This window comes from Triturus cristatus, chromosome 8, assembly GCF_964204655.1.
Source record: "Triturus cristatus chromosome 8, aTriCri1.1, whole genome shotgun sequence".
Taxonomy (NCBI): domain Eukaryota; kingdom Metazoa; phylum Chordata; class Amphibia; order Caudata; family Salamandridae; genus Triturus; species Triturus cristatus.
Window position 1 is genome coordinate 830,795,392 of NC_140591.1, and position 23,182 is coordinate 830,818,573.

Here is a 23,182-nt window from a genome sequence, read left to right on the forward strand (position 1 = left end):
TCCTATGAGTAACGCACAGCCCTCCCGCAATTGGAGAAAGAACTATTCACCAGAGGCAAGAGATGTGTACAAAGCTAGCATAAAAAAATACCACTTCCAAATTAGGAAAACCAAAGCGACCTTCTACGCTGACCGTATAGATAGTGCTAACTGCTCATCCAAGGAGCTCTTTAGGATCTATAAAGAGATCACTACACCTCCCCCCTCTTTAGAGCAGGCCGATACCTCAGTACAATCTTGTAACGTCATTGCGGAATTTTTTCACAAAAAAGTACGCGACATTTACACCAGTTTCCCTGATGATGCCAGAACTGGCTCCAACCTTCTACCTCCTCAGGAAGAAGCGACTTGGGAGGCAAAGATCGAAGACTGCCTTACAGTATACCAGGTTCCGACAGAGGACCTTTTGATAGCCACTGCTAAAGGAATCAAATCAGGCTCCCCTCACGATCCTGCCCCTGCCAAATTCCTGGCCAGTGCCATGAGTCTTCTGGCACCGTATGTAGGCCATATATTGTCTACCTCTTTTAACACTGGCAAGGTCCCACACGGGTGGAAACAAGCAGTCGTACTGCCTCTTAAGAAAAAACCCCATATCAGTGCGTCCCAGCTTAGCAACCTGCGCCCCATTTCGCTCCTACCCTTCTTCTCAAAACTGGCGGAAAAGCTGGTCAACCAACAACTCTCAGCACACATAGAGTCCAGAGGCCTCCTGCATACCAACCAATCGGGCTTCCGGGCCCGCCACTCCACAGAATCAGCCCTCCTTTTTTCGACTGAGGCACTGAGGAAGCACGTGGACGCCGGGCATGTGGCGGCACTAGTGCTCCTGGACCTCAGCGCAGCCTTCGACACTGTAGCACATCATACGCTGCTACAGTGTCTGAAGAAAGGAGGGGTGACAGGCACGGCCTGGTTATGGCTGGAATCTTTTCTTACTAACCGTAGCTTCTCGGTGGAGCAAGGAGGAGCACGCTCCGACACCTTTGACCTCGGTCAAGGAGTGCCTCAGGGATCAAGCCTCAGTCCAACCCTTTTCAATTTATATGTCACCCCCGTGGCTACTACTGCGGAACGCTATGGGGTGGAAGTAGTGACATACGCAGACGACACTCAGCTGGTGGTCGCTCTGACCCAACCTGCTGAACAAGCCGCCGCGAACTTCTCATCATGCCTCCAAGAGCTGGCTGGATGGATGGCGAAGAACTGCCTCCGTCTGAACGGAGACAAGACTGAGGTGCTGATTGTAGGAAAACCCCCCTCAGTCTGGTCATCTGCCTGGTGGCCACAGACCCTGGGGCCTCTCCCTACCCCCAGTGATCAGGTCAAGAACCTTGGAGTATGGGTGGACTCAAAGCTTAATTACGACTACCACACCAGACGGGTCGCTGGTACGTGCTTTTCGATTCTACGGAAACTCCGTAAGACCCTGGACCTGCTCCCAGAATCCTCAAGGAAGACCCTGGTCCACGCTCTTGTCACGTCGAGACTGGACTACGGCAATGCCTTGTATCTAGGCGCCAACGCCACTAGTCGGCGTCGACTGCAGACAATCCAGAATGCTGCCGCTCGCCTGGTCCTCCGGCTGTCCAGAAGAGCCGCCTCTAAAAAATCTCTACAAATACTACATTGGCTTCCGATCAATGAAAGGATCGACTTCAAGGTCCTATGCATTGGTCACAGGATCGTACATGGCAAGGGCCCGGCCTTCCTTCGGAACCTTCTCTGCCCCTATACGCCTACCCGACAACTCCGCTCATTAGGAGCAGGCCTCCTCGCTGTCCCCAGACACAAGAGAGCCAGAATGGGGGGTAGATCCTTTCGTACTTTGGCGGCACATAAATGGAACTCTCTCCCCCTGAGCTTAAGAGTGGAAACATCGGAGCTCATCTTCCGCAGGAAACTTAAAACATTCCTCTTTCCTAAAGAATAGCCCCGTCTTGTCTGACTGACGGAGCAACTAGCTCTTCTGACAGCGCGGGGACACACTGACAGTGTAACCAGGCGCTATACAAAATCAGAAATAATAATAATAATAATGATGATGGCATTAAGAAATGATGGACGCATATGTATGAATGTGTATAAATGTGCATGGTGTTTATCAAAACTACACTAGTTTACGGGGCGGTGCTTCCGACTACTGCAATCTGAGACTGTTTTTCATTGGTGCAATATTGTCATTGATAATAAGACTAACACACAGATAGTGTTAGAATGCGTGTAAAATCGCCACTTCACCTGGTCTGTCACATATTACTAGTATGTCACAGAGCTACATAGGATGAGTGGCACAATGAGGGGACCTCTCCTCCAACAGAGGCATGCACACAAAAGCAAGCATGTTATCACCATACACCGATTGGGTATGACACACTTATTGCACGTTTTTTAAATGTTTTTTACAGCGTTTCTGTCCCTTAATCTTTCAGATGGAGACTGGCAGTACACAGATACACATACATTCTACACGCTGCGAGGAGTAGCTACTCTGCCCTCGCTTTACAGAAAGTATAGGGAAATCCCATCCTGTAATAGCACTCACATAGGGGGTTCTCTATTTGCCCTGAAGAAAGTCCGGGAACTTTATGGCCACATAGGACTGAAACATGTTGGCACTAGGGTCTTAGGACCATAATACCCTAACGAGACCCGTTTTTAGATTTTTTACTGACCCAGACAGACCCAACAATAATGGGAAACCGGGGGTCTGCCTGAGGTATTTTATCTTTAACCCCCCCTACCTTCATCTATTCCAAGAGCTCCCAACACTGTGGTTGAGCCCACCCCGACTTGTAGGGGTCGGTGTGACCCGATGATGAAGCATGACACCACTAGGGTGTGTGAGGGTAACTAAAACAAGAAGTGTTCTCTCCCTGACTCAAGATTGTGTTTAGCACAAACTTTCACTAGAGAGGCCCCAGACTTCTTCTTCTTCCCTGTCTTCTGACACAGGTAATATAATATCCGCTCTGACTACGGTCAACTGGAGTATTTTTTTGCGATAAAAGGTTACAAATGCAGACAAGGCAGTACTAAGGAGGGACTAACAAGCCTAATAACGAATCAGAAACCAGCATTTACGAAGGACAATGACACAAGCGAAAGACAAATATGGACAGAGAGTTTGCGAGGCTTGAAGTATATACTCCAATGCAGCATGGCTCGCAGAGCAGCACATGCGCTACCCATGCTCAACCTAAAAAAAAAAGAAGGGCAGCATAATTCGCTAACAAGCAATCATAAACAAAGCCTTTGTAGATTTTTACTAAGACCTATATCTAGTGTGTGCAGAAGTAAACAAACCCGGGTTGGAGGAATACACAGAGTGTTTCAAACTGTCAAAAATCCCTGGTATGGGAAATTCTATCAAGGAGATGAACATTAAGAGTTCAATTAAGTGAAATGCTGGGGGCCACGCCTAGATCAAATGGCCTACGGACTGAATTCTATGAGACCTATGTAGACAAACTAGCTCCAAATCTGGCCAAAAATGTGCAACGCAGCAAGTGAAAAGCATAGCCTGCCTCCACAATACGAGAGTCAAAGTTAGTAGACCAACTTAAACAAGGCAGACACCTAATACAAATGGCATGATATTGACCAGTATCTACGCTCAACACTGATTATAAAATGGTGAGCAAAGTCCTTGCAAAGAGACTGCTTCACAGTATGCATCACCTAACCATCGAGATCAGAATGGACTCATCGCAGGCAGCAACACAGCGATTAACTACCACAAGACTGATAAGGATCCTAGACTCAACAGCAGATCTCTCCCACATGCAAAAATATTATCTGTAGCTATCAAAAAAGCCTACAGGAAATGACTAACGATCAGGGAAAATCCAGGTCTTCAGAAGTTTTCTGAAATTCAACAAAAAACTGTTCTGCTCGCAATTTCAAAGGCAGTCTATTTCAGGGTCTAGCTGCAACAACTGAGAACGCTCTGCCTCCTAGCAGGGCACGACAGTATATAGGAACATTAAGATAGAAGACCTTTTTTGATCTCAGGCTACAACTTGGTTTGTAAAACAAAAATCTTCTACAAAGTGGGTAGCAGAGAGTTATAAAGTGATTTGTGCACCAGGCCCCGGGACTGGACCATTATTCTTTATTTATTTTATTTATTTATTTAGAAAGTTTTATATAGCGCAAACATGACCCAAGAGGGTATCAGAGCGCTTTACAATACACTGTTTTTAAACATTAGAAGACAGGGGTAATATACATACATTAAATATTCGACATTCAATAAAAAAGAGGTAGACAATGGTATATAGGATAGCATATGTGGCTAATAGTCACCTATGAATTAAAGTCTTAAGATGTGTATTTGTTCATCAGAAGCACTTTTACTTCTTTTTTGTTCTTTTTTGAAAGAGGAAAAGGAAGAGATTCTGCGTACATATGGAGGTAAAGGTTCCAAATCTTCGGTGCAATACCGGAGAATGCTCTGCAACCAGTTCTCTTTTTTTGGAAGGATTGTTGTTTCAGTAGTAGTGAAATCGCACTTCACGAGTGTCTGCATCCTCCCGACCACTCTAGTTTTTGTGCTAAGTAAATGGGTGTATTTCTATGCAGGACTTTATGGGTCATGCAGGTGATCTTTAGTTGTATTCTTGCCTCGTAGGGTAGCCAGATCAGATCTTTCAAGGTCGGAGAAATGTGGTTATTTATTTTAGTTCCAGAGACCAGTCTGGCCACAGCATTAAGAGATGCCCTCAGCGGGGCCAGCTTGTATTTGGGAGGACCGCATAGAATGGTGCTTTCATAGTCCAATCTTGGTAACACTAGGGCTTGTACCACCATTTTTAAGTCGGTCTGTGGGAGGAAGGGTTTAAGTTTCCTTAGGATACTCATCTGGTGATTAGCTCCCTTGGAGGCATTATTGATATGCGCCTGCATATGTAAGTGTTTGTCTAGGGTGAATCCAAAGGATTTCGCTGAGTCAATGATGTGGGAAGGAACGCAGTCAAAGGAAGTTAGATGTTTCAGCCACAAGTCTATCTTGGGATTGTGATTAGGGAGGGAGATGAGGAGGAATTACGTTTTTTGGTGTTAATTTGACTAACAGAAAGCCAATGTAATTCAGCAAGTCTGGGGATAATATATCCAATTGCTTGCAGTTCAGTATAAATCTGGGTTCTGCATTTTGGACAAGATGAGGTTTTTCTTTAATGCATTTGCAGGCTGATCCACAGAAAGAGCAGTGGAGTAATCCAACACAGCAGAAATAAAAGATTTATTTTCTGAACTCTTCACAGTATAAGAAATAAGTGAATAATCCGTTTCAGAGACCACAACTGAGGAAAACTGATCTTGACAAAAGACTGGACTTGGTCCTCCAATTGTGAAGTACATGCCAAGCTTTTCGTCCAGATTTGATGCTTTGTACTGGTGTAGGTTTCTGGTGGAGTGCATATGACCGAAATAGAAGGTTTCAGACAAGAGGTAGAATGAAAGGGGGATAGAATTTCAGTTTTCCCAACTTTGAGTCGAAGTTAATTTTGTGACATCCATATCTGGATACTTGTGAGGCAGTTTCACATATATATATGAGAAGCACACAGACATGAATATAAAGACTGTATGCAAAACTGCTCAATGTTTGTTGAAAGGCTACTACAATACTATACCTAGGGGTACAAATCTGCTGGTCGGAAACAGACTTGTTAAACAGGAATTTAGGATTTACACAGGCAGCAACAAAAAGTGGGATACATTTCTGGAAATCACTACTGCTCTCAATAGTGGGTAAGACAGCTTTATCCAAATGGTGGTGCACTTAATACAATATTTTGCAGCACTAGAAATACAAATGCCCAAAGATATTTTTTATGAACTGGGCAAACTGCATCTAAATCCAATATGGGGCCCAAATTGACAGAGTATTAGCAACACTCAAATTGCAGGTCGCGGAGGGAGGCTTGGGAATCCAGACAATGAGCTGTTTTAGATAGCTGCACAACTACAATTAGCAGCAAGATGGATGAGTAAAAGGTTAACAAGTATAGAATGTGGAAGCAACGATACACTGACACTTTCAGATTGAACATCCATACTCATCAGAACTATGAAAAGGGTAGGAAAACACCCAAAACTACTAGAAGCCCTCAAACATAATTGTGACCATTGTCAACAAAGGCAAAATCTCCCAATGCTCCAGGGTTTCCTCTTCAAGGACTAAAAGCTGTACAACACAAAGGTAATTGTGGAGGGCTTCAGGTATGGGAGGAGATGGGAATATTCCAGACGGGACCTTATTACAAAGGAGGCATATATAAGGCATTTGCAATCTGGTTAGTGACTGCAGGATATAAAAAGAGAAATTTCTATTATATGGAGAAGTTAGAGCCACAAGAAAGCAAACATGGAACACAGAATGCGCCAAACTACCTATAAATAAGGGATCACCAGAAATCTGCACGACTACAGACAAAAATAGTGTCATTACAACAACATTACATAAAGCCATCCATGAGCAGGCAAGAGGAACTTTAGAAGAGTCTGAAAGACAAGTGGGACTTTTGGTGGAAACTGAATGGGAGCATATACTGACCAGTGCACTGCAAATCTTCAGAAAGGCTAGGTTCAAATTAATACATTTTAACTACCAGGAAAGCACTTACATTACACCCAAAAGAGATAAATTCAGCCTAGGTTCTCAGGCGGGATGTCCTAAATGTAGAGACCGATGCAGATTTTTAACACATGATATGGACCTGCCCAGACCTAAAAATATATTGGGAAAGAATTAGAAGCCTTGTTAAAACCACGACATATGGACTGCACTGCTGAGATATACCTATTTGGCTCCTACGCAAACCCAAAAGAAATAAAAGAGTTGCCAATAGATTCATAGACCTTGCACCAGTTCTAGCTAAATGGCAAACAGCAACAACTGTAAAGCTAGGGAAGCAACTTGTATTCTTAAATGGCAACATGAAGTACTGAAATTGGCAAAATGTGAAAGTACCCTCCTTCATATGATACAAAAAAAGAGGAATGAGAAAATTGAAGCCTGCACAAGCATGGGATATGATAATGGCCGAATTTAGAGGCAATAACACTGATGATTAACATTCCGATCAGTGAGTAATATAAGAAATATCCTAATCCAACGGGAGCAGGGAAAAAGAAAATTAGGACCACGCATACGCAAAGCCAACTGGTCTCGCCTTTGTGACCGATTGGATTTGCCAATCGTTTTTAGCCATGCCACACAGCATCCTCAATGCTGTGCAGCATGGTTAAAGTAAAATAGAACAAAGTTTATGAAGCCATCCATGTCATTTTTTAGGCATTTGCACCGCACATGCAAATGCCTACAAAATGAAAAATAAATGTGTTTGTATTCAGTTACCTATCCGAGTCAGTTCAGTAATAAAAAAAAATAAAAAAAATTGCAAAACCATTTTTTCTTTTTATGGGGACGGGGTGGGGGAGTGGTAGGCATAGCCTACATAGAGAACCACTATCCACAGCTTTAGTTGATACCCCGGTTAGCATTATAATTTATAAATGCACACGAATAGCAATAGGAAACAGAGGACAGGTCCCGGGTAAAACTGTTGATGTTTTTAGTAACTATATAAGTTTGATTTTTAGAGCGGAAGAACAGTATCAGTCAAGGCGCAGATACAATACTAATGAAAATAATAGGTTGTAAAGCAAGTAGCTTTGCGAAAATACATTAGCAATGTTTCAGTGACACTCATAACAAATGCATCTTAGAACTTCATTGTAAAACAATAAAATTGTGTTTTAAGTTAGGCTACTATATATCCATGTTTATCTATAGGTACATGCAAACACATGGAATTATAGACACATATCAGTGTTAGTTAGGCTTGCCCCACTATGGGTTTTGGCTGACATTTGATCGTTCTTTGTATACATGCTAAAATATATGGGTTTTTTTTAAATACAGTGGTGCATTGGTGTCCACTCACTCCCTGCATATTTAAAACATTTATGGTTTAAAACGTATCAAACATACATATGACAAGAAATGCTAATTTACAGGAGCATGGTTCTTGCAACCACATACTTGCTCACTTTTCTTTCCTGGAAAGCCTGAATCATCCTCATAGTTTCCAGTGATCAAATCATTCCAATTAATTTGTATTACTCAAGCGCACGGATCGGCTTTTTTCCATTTACCTGGCAGAAGATTTAATTTAGTACATGCTGCTACTTACTCAAGGGGCGAATGTGGCTGGTTTCCCAGATTTCCTTCCAGGCTGGTTTCCAATCATCAGTCACCTATGAAGCAGACAAATGAGAAAAAAGAGCAAGTAAGTATAATTTCAAGAAACAATTATTCGCATATGTCAATATCATCAGCAACAATCGGAACACAACTTTCTACAGGTACAGCAGATTTTCCAAACATTTCTGTGATGGAAAGTTCAGCATACTGTGCGAATTGACAGAAGACATAACACCCAGAGTTTTCACACTTCTCCTGATAAAAATAGTACCCCACTTGTGAGGATAGGCCAATCACTTGGGGCAGGATAGGCCTCAAAATGCAACACGGAACCATGATTTTTAGGTCTCGCCTGATCCAGCGCATGCGCTAGTCTGGCGAGACTTATTGAGAGGGCTCCAAAAAGTGCTACCAGGCCAGCCTAGAGCTACAGTGCATGTGCGCGGGGGCGCGCGCCGGGTTTTACCACGATTACTTTTGGTTTCGCGGCCGCTTTGATGTTTGATCGTGATCGCGATCAGTTTCACTTTCGCGGCCGCACGGCCGCTTTGCATAACCAATAGCTCTCGCTTTTGGGACCTTATAAGTATTTAGTTATGCAACTGTTGCATGGCTAAACACTTATAAGGTCCCAAAGGCGAGACCTATTGGTTATGCCAATGCTTGTTTTCTTTGCATTTCAATCATTATGGGTAAGTGGGTGGTTGCAATATGTGGACCGGGTATCCAGGTCTGGGCAGATTCCAGGAAAACCTACAAACATAAGATCTTTCTGAAAACTAGACCTCGGGGATTGCAGGGTGCTTTGTCATGCATGGATCACACTACTTTTTTAGGTCGAAGCCTACCAGACAGCGCAGCTGTCTGGTTGCAAAGAGGTTTTGGGGACATGCTGAAAGCTTCCCTTGGAATGCATTCCTCCCATTGCATACCATTGTCTTTGTGTTTTGTAACTCACATTTGCTTGCTTTCTATTTATTTAATTTATTTGTTTTAGTCTGTCCAGTATATTTTTGTCACTCTCGTGGAGCATAATCGGTTTACCACCTCTCTGACTGGCTCCTTGTAATCTTCCAGGAATGCTCACTTTCTTCTCTTTTTTTCTTCTTCGTTAGGCACTCCATGCGAGTTCGTGTGTTTTTAGTTGTCTCCCCTGTATTCAGGAAGCGAAAAACGTGCTGTATTTTTTTTTTAAGGTTTTTCTGCCTTTTATCTTTCTGCTTGACGGATTCTACTATCTCTGCCACTACCAGTTCATCACGATTGCATGCCCGTGAGAAACATTGTTCTGTCTATGGACGAGCATGCAGAAACAACCATACTGGAGTTCAGAAGTAAATGAGCAATAAACAGGCCTTCAAATATTGTTTTTTATCTTGTTACATTTGCTGTGCATTCAGAGTCAGCGGCCAAATGTTAGGCTCTGCCTACTAAGGGAGATTGGTGTTTAATTTTCTTAAATGAAAGGCTGAAGGATGTTATTCTTTTCTAGCACACAACAAAATGTAACTGCTAGTAAATTAACTGTACAAATATTTCAGAATATATCATAATTAGGAAAGAGGAAAAAACAAATCAAGCACACCTTTTTGTAATTCGAAAGTGTGGTGGGACCAAATATTGTATGACAATCAAAACAAATCAATAAAGTAGGTGATACAGATTTCCACACATTATTATTCGTGCACTGTATTATTTTATAAGTAAAACTGTATGTCTGTGCAAATGTAGTAGTAGTTTCAATCGAAAATGAGTTGTCTGTAATGGCAGTGCAGTACCACACAATACATACACCATTCTATGCCCCTCCTTGACACTGTATGCCACTCTACGCAAATCTATACCATTCTACGCCACTTTACTCCAGTCCACTTTATCCTACGCCACTCTACACCACTCCATGAAACTCTACTCCATTCTACAATACTCCATGCCATTTTACTCCTCTCAATTCTGTGCCACTCCTTCATTCTACACCACTCTACAAAACACTACTCCACAACACTCTTTAACACTCCACTCTACAACAATCTTCTACACACTACACCAATCTAATCGACAACACTCCACGCCATTTTACTCCACTCCATGACACTCTATGCCACAGTACTCCACCCTACGCCACTGTATTTCACTTTAGACCACACCACTTTGCAATGCTCCACGCCACTCTCTTTCACACCACTTACTTTTAGCTGTGCTGAACAGCAGCCACGCTGGTATACAACATGCCTAAAAAACATATGCAAAGCCAATAGCTCTTGCACAGGCAAGATCGATTGGCTTTGCCAATGCTTTTGTTGCCCAGAATGTGCTTCAAGTGTCAAGCATCCCAGTACCTTTTCTTACATCAAATGCTGACTGTATATCATGAGTATGTCGAAAATAAGTCTAATATCAGTGGGAAAAAAAAAAAAATTCTCAAATTGACGTGAGAGGAAATTCTGAAACTTGCAGCCAACACCAAAAGAAAATACTTTCCTGCATTACCACAATTCTCCTAAAGAAACCTGCACCCCACATGTGTGGATGGGCCTATCGTACAGGATAGGAGCTGGTCAAAACATAGACCATGTGAAGTCAACATATAATCAATGTGGTTTTCACACAGTTACAGTTTTGGTCCATTCCTATCAAGTGTGTTATACCCACCCCCCCACACGTGGGGGTACTACCTTTCTATCCAGTTCTGGTGGTTTAGTGGACTAATGCATTCACTGTAGGAGCATGTGTTCGAACTCATAGTCACAGGTTCAAAGTCTGGTGGGTCCACTCAGTCTTTCATCCTTCTAAAGAGAATGAAATGAGTACCATTGAGTTAGGTAACAATAAACATCTGATATTCAGTGCCAAGATACCCTTCTGGGTGAATGGCACTTTAAGAATACACTTGTTATGTTAAAGGTCCCGAGTGGGGCTGCTGTGGCAGCTGAAGAAGTGTTTGCAGCACAAAATGCGAGACTGCTTTAGGCAGCAACACCTCCAGCCCCCTCTTGGAACCAAAGCAGCGATTAATGCACGAGTATAACCCACCTAGGTCTGGACTAGGTGAGAAGAGGAGATGGTCTGTGTGATGCACAGATGCACAATCACTGCCACTCCCTATAAGGGAGACTTTGTTCTCCACGCTGGTGTCTTGAACCATAGCGAGCATTCTTGCCACCGACAATTAAAAATGCAGAAGGAGAGCTATCGAACACAATGAACATGGCAATAAGAGTTGGCACACACAGTGAGTAATCTGAGACATCTCCATGGTAACAAAGTGTAGTTATTACGGTATGTTCATGCTGGAAATAGTAATGCCCTCTAGAGAAGCAAAGGGCTCCTCCCATTTAAAGTTTAAGGTGCAGCCATCATCCAACTACAGCATGAAGGACAAAATGATGGCAACTGGCCCTCAGGATGGAGATCTCAGTCTCTACAGCACTGGCGTAGAGTGGCATAGTGTGAAATGGCATAATGTAAGGTGGTGCACAGTGAAGTGACAGAGTGCAGTGGTGCAGAGTAGATTTGAGTGGCACAAAGTGGATTGCGTAGAGTGCAGCGGCGTACACTTGAGTGTTAGAGTGCAAAGTGCAGTGGCGTCGTGAGTATTGGCATAGAGTGTGGTGGTGTAGACTGCAGAGTTGCAGAGTGGCATACTGTGGAGTTGTGCAGAGTAGATTGAAATGGCCTAGACTGGAGTGGATTAGAGTGCAGTGTTGTAGAATGGCGTGTAATGCATTGACATAGGGTAGAGTGGTGCAGAGTAGAGTTTAGTGTCCAAGAGTGCAGTGGAGTGGATTGGTGTAAAGTAGAGTGATGCAGAGTAGAGTGGAGTTGTACAGAGTAGAGTGGAGTTGTACAGAGTGGAGTGGCGTAGAGTGGAGTGTGCATGGTGTGGTAGCGTACTCCCATTACAGAAAACACATTTCCAACTGAAATGACCATTACATTTGCACAGACTTACAGTTTTGCTAACAAATCTATACAGTGCACAAGCAATGTGTGGAAATGGCATTACCTAGTGCATTGATTTGTTTTTATCACATTAAAGTATTTATATTCAACACACTTCCGAATTAACAAAAAATATGCTTCATTTGTGTGTTCCTAATTCTAATATATTCTGAAATACCTGCACAGTTCATTTGAATGTTGTGGTGTGCTAGAAAAAACCTTTCTTACTCAGAGTATCCAGCAAAATTGTCACATAAATCCTCTCAGTATGAAGTCAGATAAAGAAAAGTAAACACCTAGCTCCCTTGGAATGCAGACTGACCTCTGACCGCTGTCCTTGGATGCAGAGCAAATGTGGCAAGATAAGAACAAGATTTAAAGGCCTGGTTACAGATAGGAGCACCCGTGGAAGAATGCAAGGGAAGTTGTTGTGAAAATGCTTTGCTCCTTGGGGGGTTTGAACTCGCCATGGACAGCCTAAAACAAATAAAGTCAGCAAATAGAAAGCCAGAAAATGTGAGTTACAAACCACATAGCTAATGAAAAGCAATGGGAAGAATGCATTCCCAGAAGGAGAGGAGATGGTGAACACTCTAAAGCATTCAATTTGGGGATGGAACAACTGTATTCTTTAATAATGCACACTTTTCGCCCATTTTGTTAAAAGGTTTTGATGGACATTCCCCAAAACTCCTCTTACAAGGGCATTAACCGCCTTCTGAAGCCATTATCTTACCCTGCACTTCTATAACAAAATCACGCACAGATTTTGGGTGTGATTCAACCAGAAAATCACCTGAATGTTGTCTCCATGAATTAGCCACTCTAGTAATTAACTTAATGAACTACTACCTTCTAATCATACTGTGTGAAGTCGAGCAATTTCAGCTCATAAGCACTGCAAATATGCTCCATACCCATCCTCAGTTAGGAGCAAAAGCAATTAAGACACAAAAGTATCCCAGATTGAATCCCTAGCTCCAATCTGGACTCTGCCAAGATTAATTCAACAGAACCCGCAAGGCAACCACATATCTTGCACATACAAATGGGTATTTGTAAAGCGCAAACCTAGCTAGAGAGCAACAGAGCATTGAAGAGGTGTGGGAGCCCCAAGGTATGATATGTGCCTACGTGATGAATCCTATAATTTAAGTATTTTGTTTTCGCCGAAGAGGTGAGTTTACAGCGCCTTTGTTAATAACTACAGAAGGTTTGGGTTACTACTGAAATGGAGTGTGGCGTTGTTGTTCTAGTTCCAAGGTATTATAACATGAGACTTCTCTTCTAGTTTTCTCTATTTTGCAGTTTTTGGTTTCCAGTCTTAACCATTTTTCAACACCTGGAAAGATCACGGGAGGGGCATGAGGTGATGACTTGGCCTGCTTCATCTGGCACACTCTCAGGCTTCGATTAAAGCAAGCACTCATAGTCCCATGTTTTAACAAAACAAAAAGAAATTCCATGGGATTTCGATGAGCGCCTCAATCATCTTACAATGTTTGGCTCACAAAGAAACAAACCAAAAGAACACCATTCAAACAGAGGAAAACAGGTAACATCCATTAATTGCTAGTGCTAGACTATAGTTGAGTAATGCTTCTGTATAGCCTAGTTCAGTGGTTTTTGCTTCTGCAGGAGGAGTAGGGACCTGACTGATGAGATCTGGCACAGATGTGTGGCACACTATCCAGCCACCAAAGTACACTACACACATCCAATCCCTGTCTGCCACCGCTATAGGCCACTCAGGGCTTCTCTGTATAATAGTGGGGACTGCAAGTAACAAGAGCTCACAACTGTACTAATTCGATCAATGTATGGACCAATGTCATTGTACTCGAATACCAATCAAGAAAGTCCAAGTTCATTTATGGACTGTGGAAAACCAACTGCTGGTTGAAGGTGCAACCCACATCAATTTACAATTTGAGAGCAGAATAGACAATCATAAGGCAAGCAGAATAGACAACCATAAAGCGAGCCATTGAAGACACGTAGGTAATAAGGGACTGGTATTGCAGGCACTTTTAGTTGGTGATCTAATGTTTCTTTTCTGTCAGCGTTCTTACTGTTCCGAATATGGAGCCTCCTCCCACGCACCGCAAAAATTAAAGCGAGGCACTAAAATGAGTAACTGAGAACGTCTGGGCAAAAGGAAAATTATTTTTATTTGAATACTTTGAAAAACGGCAACATCGACTTCAGGTGGACATGAGCATGCAAAAGAGTGTTGATGCACTAACACAACCCCTCCGCTCCACCAGTGATCAAACATTGTGATCATCAATTTCGGATTTGAGGCATATCATGGCCTACTGCACTGGACTCACTAATGTAGGACAATGGTAGACCAGTAACAGGATTCAACATATCATAATTGAAAATCAGGAATGGCAGAATGTACACAAAGCTACCCACATTCGCAGGTTCCATAGGAGCCATATATCATACCATTTGAACACTAGCTGAAATGAAAGAAGAAGAAATTGCAATATTACCATATGAACACTACTCAAAATGAATGACGAAAGGAAGCTTTAAGATGTTTGCGTTTACACAGCTTGAAAAAAGATTTTTAAAAAAGATGAAACAGTGGGCTAATTCCTCAATCTAACATTGCTATTGGCCAAAAGAAACCCTGCCATTGCTTGGGAAAATACAACCCCTCCCCAAATCTGTAACCAAATGATACACAGCACGTTCACACACTGGACTGAAGCAGAGAGAATGCTCAACAAGGACGAAAGGCAAATGGGTAAGGACATTTCCAATAGCACAACAGTGTGATTAGCTAACTGAGAATCTATAAGATGCTGTCAAAGGGGACAATTAACCTCAATAAACTTTCCCCAAGGCTATAGACGTGTACATTGGTAGATATATATCCCCTGTTGTTTTGCTGGGAAAGTCTTGTAAGGTCTATAGGGGAGATTGGCCCTGGCACACAGCTTTGGCCGTCACATACCTAGCCGGACTTCGGACATATGTCTCGCCTTTTTCTCCACCGCTATCTCCTTCCAATGGACTCCCAGCTCCCCCTGGTCTTTTTGAATCCTGACACTCGTCTTGCCAATAACTCCTGTATTGAATTTGTAATTTTTCTGTAATTAATGTGAAATTTCTTTAACTGGTAACACGCTGTTTCCTTATGTAAAGCGCTCCGCTACCTCAGGGTCTAGCTAGCGCTATTTAAAACTCTAAATAAATAAATACCGAGATGCAGCGGTCTCATTGTGAAGTGGTTGGAAATGTACCACTCCTTAGATCTGTCACAGGTTCGCTTGGGTATCTGAGAATCCACTCGTGGATGGATTGCCTGTCACTACGGTGGCCACTGCCTCATGCACCGTAGCAGGGCTTGTTGATTGCCCCATCTGTCGGACACAGCGGAATGACTCTGTTTGCCTGATTCCAACATAATTCTATATGGACCAATTGATATACAACACTCAAATATAGGGCTGTTATAGATAGCAGAAAGTAGAACAGAGGATTACTAGTGACTGAAAAAGCTCCTACTCGCACATCAACGACCGGAATTAACCGAATAATGATTGCAAACTGTTGAACATAACAATTAAATACCATAAATTCTGCTGATGTGACACACGCCTTGTTTAGAGACACATTTTCAATTGATTCTGCAAAGAACAAAGTTTTGTAGCAAGTGAGGATTGAAAACAAGATGTTCCTGAATATTAGTTCAGACTTGAAAGGTCATTGAAAGTGGAACAGCTTAATGATATGTATTACCGACTGCCTCCAGCATAACACATCATTTGGAGAATCACCTGTGACTGTTTCCCTCCATGGTTGCCTGTCGCCTCAAGTATCTGCGGGTTGATTCTGTGCATTCTTTTCTTCCTTTTAGCTATACCTTTCTTCCATTGTTATCCACCTCTCCCCCGTTTTGCATATTGTTCAATAGGGGGAAAAAAAGAAAAAGGCAACACCAATATTTTGTATAGTTACGGTTGTTATTTGCAGTAGTCCAATCTCTTGTGTATATCTCCTATTAGGGAATATATTGTAAACTGGTGCCCTGCAGCAAATTAAAAATAAATTATCGGGCCCCGGTGGGTCCACCGCGATTTCCTTACCCCTGCATTATGTCTCTTTTTTAATGCAATCTTGGAATCCAAGGGATGGAGCCTCTTCCTTACAGGGGTGAGGTGGAGCATAAAACACCGGCAGGGTGATGTTTTGACTGACGTGGAATGGCATGACAACTTTCAGGAGAAATGCCCGCAGAAATAGTTTGACTGGGAAGAAGACAGTGGATTGACACAAACAGACAGAAGCTCATTCAAACACTTGCAAAGATGACAGCGACAAAAAACATCATCTTAATAGTGAAGTGCTGTAGGGGACAGCTATGGGGCAGCTTGAACAGACTGCTCATCCAAAAAGTGATAACCAGATTAAGGCCCCATAGGGGTAGAACAAAGGGGGAAACATATGTTGAAGCCCTTTCAAAAATCACATCACCACTGGTGACTTGAACCATGAGAGCTAATCTGCCAACTATAAGAATGCCAAAGGAGTCAAAGATAACCCTTAATCGTGCTGGCAAGAGACTAAAACAACAGAACATCAGATCCCATGGCCTGGAGAGAATCAATCTGGGGTGTGCTGCACTAAACCACACATTTGTAACATCGACAGGCGTATACAGTTTTCGTCCAGGGACGCCTGTCTGCCAATTTTCCAGAGGAAGGTCTAAAGTGTTGAGCTGACGCCCCTGAATCCCCAAGCATAAAGGTGGAGATTGTGAAGAACCCTGCCCTGTTGCTTCGATAGCAGGTCCTACGAGTGGGGCCGCCTGATCAGAGAACAGATGCTCAAACCCAGGAGTTCTGGATACCTACCCCATAATCTCCGTGCCCAATCAGGGGCCACTAGGATCACTTGGGCCCGGTCCATCCTGATCTTCTTGAGAAATCGGGGCAGGAGTGGAATCAACGGAAGGGCATACTGGAATCCTGAGTTCCACTTGAGGCAGAAAGCACCTCCGAGTGAGAGACACCTCAGAAACTCCAATGTGCAGAAAAACTGACATTGTGTGTTCTCAGCGGCGGTGAATAGATCGAGCCAAGGTTCACCCTATTTGCAGAAAAGGCCTTGTTCTACCTCTGGCTGTAATTGCCACTCATGATCCACTAAGTGCCAATGGCTGAGATCATCTGCACTGTCATTCAAAAAGCCTGCCAGTTGGTTCGCCACCTGGAAAATTAATTGGTGGTCCAGCCATTTACAGAGGCACAGCACCTCCTGGTGTAGGGACAGAGACCCCACCCAGCCTGTTTTTTGTAGTGCCACGTGGAGGTGGTGTTGTCCATGAACCCCTGAATCAACCTCCCCTTAAACACGGGAGGAAGGCTTTCAGTACCAAGTGGATGTCCTTTATCTCCAGAAGGTGGATATGGAGCTAGTACTCCGTCTGAGAGCAGAGCCCTCTGATCTCCACCTCTCCCAGATAGCCAGCCCAACCCAGAAGTGATGCATCGTTCACCACTGTCAGTGCTGGGAGGGGTAGAGTGAGGGGCCTGCTGCTGACACAATTGCGGTGCAGCAACCATCACTGCAGGTCTTTTGCAGTCTCCCCTAAACTCTGAATGTGGTTGGAGAGGTTCCATTGATGTTGGGCCCATTGGGACTTCATATAACACTACAGAGCCCATACATACCACCTGGCATGCTTGACCAGCAGGATCTAGGAGGCCATCAGTCCCAGTAGCCTCAGAATCGACCTCACTGAAATCCATGACCAATGCTGAAAAATCGGGATCATGGCCTGAATACCCTGGACTCCATTTCCCAAAGGAAAGCCACAAAACAGAACCATGTCCAGAATGGCTCTGATGAAAAGGGAGCATCTGAGAAAGAGTCAGGTGTGACTGCAGCACGTTGATAATGAAACCCATGGATCACAGGAGGTTCACCCTATTCTGGAGGTGGTTGAAGACTACTTTAGTCGAGCTCACCTTTAACAGCCAGTTGTCGAAGTTTAGGAGAAGGATGGCCCCCCCTTACCTCCAAAGGAGTGCTGCTACCAGCGCCATCACTTTCGTGAACACCTTAGGTACACTGGCAAGCAGTCATGGCTTGAATGACTTCTGGGTTGTGGGGGGAGGGGTCACGCGAGGGGGGGGATTTAAAAGATACATTTAAAAACTTGACTTACCGGGTCCCTCGCCGCCTCTGGTCCTGGCCGGTCCCGTGCCTGTTTTCCTGCTCCTGGAACAGGAAGCAGGCATCCTTCCTCACCTCCCCTAAGCCAATCACAACGCTGCAGCGTTGTAATTGGTTCGGACAGTGCCCAGCTGGGCGCCTGTAGGGAAGTCATTTTCTCCATGTAGGCTCCATGCAGCCTACATAGAGAAAATCCAGAGTGCGCATGACTGGTTTGGTCGGCCCCAAAGGGCCGGCCAAACAGTCAGGGCCCATAACATTGGGCAAGCCACTGCTCCCTGACCCTCCCACCCACCCGCCCCCAACCAGGCATAACATTCTGCTTCTCGCAGCAAGAGAAGCAGAAACATAAAATTGTATTTAAAATTCCATTTTATGTTTCTGCTTCTTGCACTGCGACAAAGAAGTGGGGCGATGCTCCTCCGCCCTAATGAAGGAGCCGCCCCTGCTGGCAAGACGAAAGGATAGCACCATATACAAAGTGCCCCTGTCCCATTACAAAACACAGGTAACTCCTATCAGCCAACAGTATGGGTATATGGAAATAGACATCCTTGCAGGCCCAATGCCACCATCCAATCTCCAGGTTCAAGAGTAGAAAAGACATGGTCTAGGGTAATCATTTTGAATTTCTTCTTCCAGAGGAAGGTGCTGAGAGGGAGCAGGTCATCTTTATTGGGCACCAGAAAGTAGTGGGAATAACAACTACATCCTACTTCTGGTGCTGGCACCCTATCAACAGACCTTCTGGCCAAAAAGGGCTTACACTTCCTGCTGCAAAATGGAGAGATGGTCCTCTGTCAGTCACTAGGGGGACAGTGGAAGGTGAGGTGGAGAAGAGTAGAAGGGTAAGGCATATCCCCTGCAAATGAGCTGTAGAACCCATCTGTGTGATAATCCTGCATGCAAATCAGAAGAAACAAAGATTATTGCCTCCTACCAGGTGGCTGTGCTCTTATATGTGCACGCTAAAGAGGTATGACAGGTGGGGATGCAGGGTAAGGGGTTGACTAAGCAGCCTAATGACTGTGTGGGCAGAGGCAATACAGCAGCAAAACTGCTGGGCTCCTTGTTGAGGCTGGACAGGGTGTCATTATGAGGCCCCTCTACCAAATGCACAGAAGAAACTGTAAGACTCTTGAGGTCCCAGCCCCAGAGAGCATGCAGTAGCCGTGCTCTCTTAAAAACTCTAGAGGGGAATCAGCCTTGTCCCCAAACAGGCGAAGGGCATGTCCATCGGGGAGGACTGGACACTGCCTGAGAACCCAGCTGATCACAGCCAAACATGGTGGCGAACTGCAACACTGGTGCCAATGGTCTGCTCGATGTAATCAGTGGTGTACAAGCCACACCAAATTGGAACCTTGCCACATCACAACTGTCTTGAAATGCTTGTATAAGAACAGGCCAGAGATCTTGGGACACACCAGAGAATATTTGTGCCATCAAGTTCCAAAAGGCATGGAATAGTGTTCCAACATGCAGCCGACATCAACTGACTGGAGTGCAAGACTAGTAGAGTAAAACTCTTGCTTTCAAAACCTTTTCACTTGCTTAGATGGACTGTCGATAAGAGTGGTAGGGAAGGTGCTGGTATTAGACATGCTCATGGAGGATAGCACCATTAGACTTTCGGGGCAAAGGTGCTGCTAGAGAAAAGCAAGGTCGCCTGTCGCAGGGCAATGGGACCTGGTAATTGAGGGGCAAGAAAAAGGTTTGGCCTAAACCCCCAATAAGGTATCTGTCAGTGTCTCAATAAATGAAACTTCGGGCTACGAAGATATTTGGCCCAGTTGGAGACCTTCTGTCAATACATGGGTATTACCATCCAAGATGGGGTGCTGAATGTTAAGTACTTTGCATGCTCTAATCATTCCCATGGCATAGAAAGCGGATTCCTCGGTGGCTGGTCCAGGGGGTGAGAGTAAGACCGTTTCCGTACAGATATTGAGACCACTAGGTTCCTGTAAGTCATCGCACCAATAATCATCGTCGTAGGGCTTAGGGAACTCATCATCTTAGTCATATTTGTTGTCCGAGTCTGTTCCTAAACAGAAATGCAGTGTGTGTGTTTTCCCTTGTGGAGGCAGTAATTTGAGTGTGGGGAGTGATGCCTCAGGTGGTACTGGGCTCCCCTTCGGTTGAGGTCGAACTGGTGTCAAATCAGAATCAGAGAGATCCATCAGAACCTCTATCTCATGCGCAAATGGATTCAGCATTGGTGTTTAGGTGCCTGAGGCCAGCACGGTTTGTAGTGCGGGAAATAGGGTCATGACTAGAACCAGAGGCAAGATGGCCTCCATGAGGGTCCACTTGGCGCAGATGGCAAACCCGCTGGCGGTACCTTTCGGCGTCTTGGGCCTTGAATGTGCACCGGAGAGTCGGTCACGGATATGACGAGCTGGAGCAGAGCTGTGCTGAACTCTTCAATCTGATGTGGCATGGCTGTTGGCCCCAGACTATTAGGTTGTTTTGGAACCAGCTGTGTGATCGTTCTAAAGTCGTCCATCTTTGGGAGTTAGTTTAAGAGTTGAGGCACTACCCTCACGCCTGTTCAGACAAATTCGAATGGCACAAGTGGGCGGGATCCCACTTTGGTTTATTGTGCCTCTTTTTTTACTTATTTGATCATTTGGACCACGATGAAGACTGGCCTTTAGAGCAGCTTTGTCGGTGTTGGAAATGGGACCGAGATCAAACTTTCAATGTGGACCACAACTTGGAGCAGTCCTGGCAAAAAGTATTTTTATGCTTGGCGATTTAAAGCATCAACTCACGGTCACTAATAGCCTTCAGGTTTGACGCACAGTCGCTGCACACATTAGTCATGGCTAGACCCAGATGCCACAGGCATACCTTGTGGGGATCTGTACCAGACATTTGTTTGCGAGAGTCCCTGCAGGGCTTAAAACCTGTTGCTTTGGGAGGGAGAAATCCCTTGTACACTGGAGTAATATTTTGAGGTAAATGTCTCTGAGGGATATGAAGGGACTTCTGGATCCACGGCTGGAGGCGTGGAAAGATAAGAACGGTTGTCAGCGTGCAGGTGTGACTCTTAATATGGGATCCGCACATCCTTTCTCTAGTGGAACGCCATCAGTGCGGAGCCAAATGGCATAGAGGTACTGCTGAAAAGTTTCAGGATTCAGTCTGATAACTTGGGAATATACAAAAGGTGAAGAATCTGCAGCTAGAAGTCTCTATCAGAAATACAATATAGTGCTTGACTGAAAGGTGGTCGCTTTTTCTTACCAGAAATCCTTAACTAAGTATAAAACCTTTTTGGAAAATGTTTTGGGATAAACCAGTAGAGTAGTGAGAAGAGACATGCTTTCTTCTGGAGGTGGAAGAGAAATTAAGAATAGAAATAATCCCAACAAGTATTTTTGTTGTGCGGTATGGACACCGAGGAGACTGCTGTGAAGGAAAGCTACAACACGTTCAGCGATGGCCAACCTGTTAGATAATGACAACCACATCAAAATGGTGGTAAATGAACACAGTTTAAGATGAAAGGGTTTTAAAGAAACCTCTACCACAAACCTTCTCACCATTACTTTTTCAGATGAACTTTCCGCAGGTGACCTCAGCACTAAAGGGGGACGAAACTGCATTCTGAGGTGCCAGGCACCGTTTATGATGATCTAAGGAGTGGAAGGGACGCCAAAGGCCCTAATTCAAGCAAGGATAACGAGCCTCCATCCTCTGCTAAATTAGTAAAAGACAGTTAAAACTGGGGTACACCCGGGGACCCGCTAAACACGGCTACTGCCCCTCAAATAACAAGAGCCCTGGAGATGCTTAAGGCAAAACGAAACAAGAAACGGAACATGATTACAGATAACATGGTTTACTTAAACGTTTCTGAATTGATGGAAACGTTGACATCTGACTCGCGCATCACAGAACCCAAGACGTTATGAGTTCGGTACCACGTGACCGAAAAGAGGCGTACCTCTGAAAAATACATTTTCCTTCAGGGTTGGTAAGTACCACCCTACATCCGCCAAGTGAAGCCTCCGTGCTCAAGTCCCCGAACACGCCATATGCAGTGCAGTACTAGAAGAGCCCGGCGTAGGAGGTTAAGACGTAGGAAAGTTGTCCCTGGTGCACAGTGAAGAGTTAAAATTCTGCGTCGTGCGCCAGTAATCATCTGTAGTGTCGAAAACATCCACGCACTGCACTACCGAGGAGGAAAATTTTTACTTTTTGCCTGAGGGGATTAAGTTGCTGTTGCAGAGATCCTCGACAGAAAGCTCCTGATGAATTCTGCATGCGGCGCGCGCATCGTGACAGAAAATGTCGCACTTCTTCATCGAGTGGCTTATTAAACAGTCTCCATGGTATCCAGGCCGGGGCTGTAGGATTTTGGCTAGCAACCCGTGCTGCTGTCAAGGTGAAACCGCTCTGCATTGGCAGGAAAACACGTCCGGTCTGGCTTTCCTCCAGTTTGATTCCATTCTGTAACACCGCCAGTCGCCCGCCTGGATCCAATCCTTTGGCACGTGACTATGCAGAAACTAAAGAGCATTTTTCCTCGCAGCATCTCGAAGTAAAAGCTAAAACAGTGAGGCTACCAATAACAAGTAACCAGTTCTTAGTTTGTACCAGTTGTTGCACGCGGTGTTCATAAACAGTTATTTGTTTGGCGGTAACAAGGTTGTTTTTCCCCCATCAGACTTCAGGGTTGGAATGGAACAGACAAAAGACTCGTGCACCAAAATAAAAGTGGCCCTTATTAGCAAATGAGTTACATAAAAAAAAAAAAAAAAGACAATTATAAGCAAATTGGGCAGCTTTAAAGACATACCATATAGGAGTTTTGAAAGG

General features: G+C 44.2%; 1 protein-coding gene across 5 annotated transcripts in view; it reads right to left on the reverse strand.

Annotated features, from left to right (window-relative positions):
- Window positions 1-23,182, reverse strand: part of LOC146805136 (F-box-like/WD repeat-containing protein TBL1X) — a 738,509-nt gene that overhangs the window by 553,090 nt on the left and 162,237 nt on the right. For all 5 annotated transcript variants that reach the window (XM_085622288.1, XM_085622291.1, XM_085622290.1 and 2 more), the window contains exon 2: window positions 8,205-8,268. The gene's annotated coding sequence lies outside the window, so the exon portion shown is untranslated. The remainder of the gene's footprint in view (window positions 1-8,204; window positions 8,269-23,182) is intronic.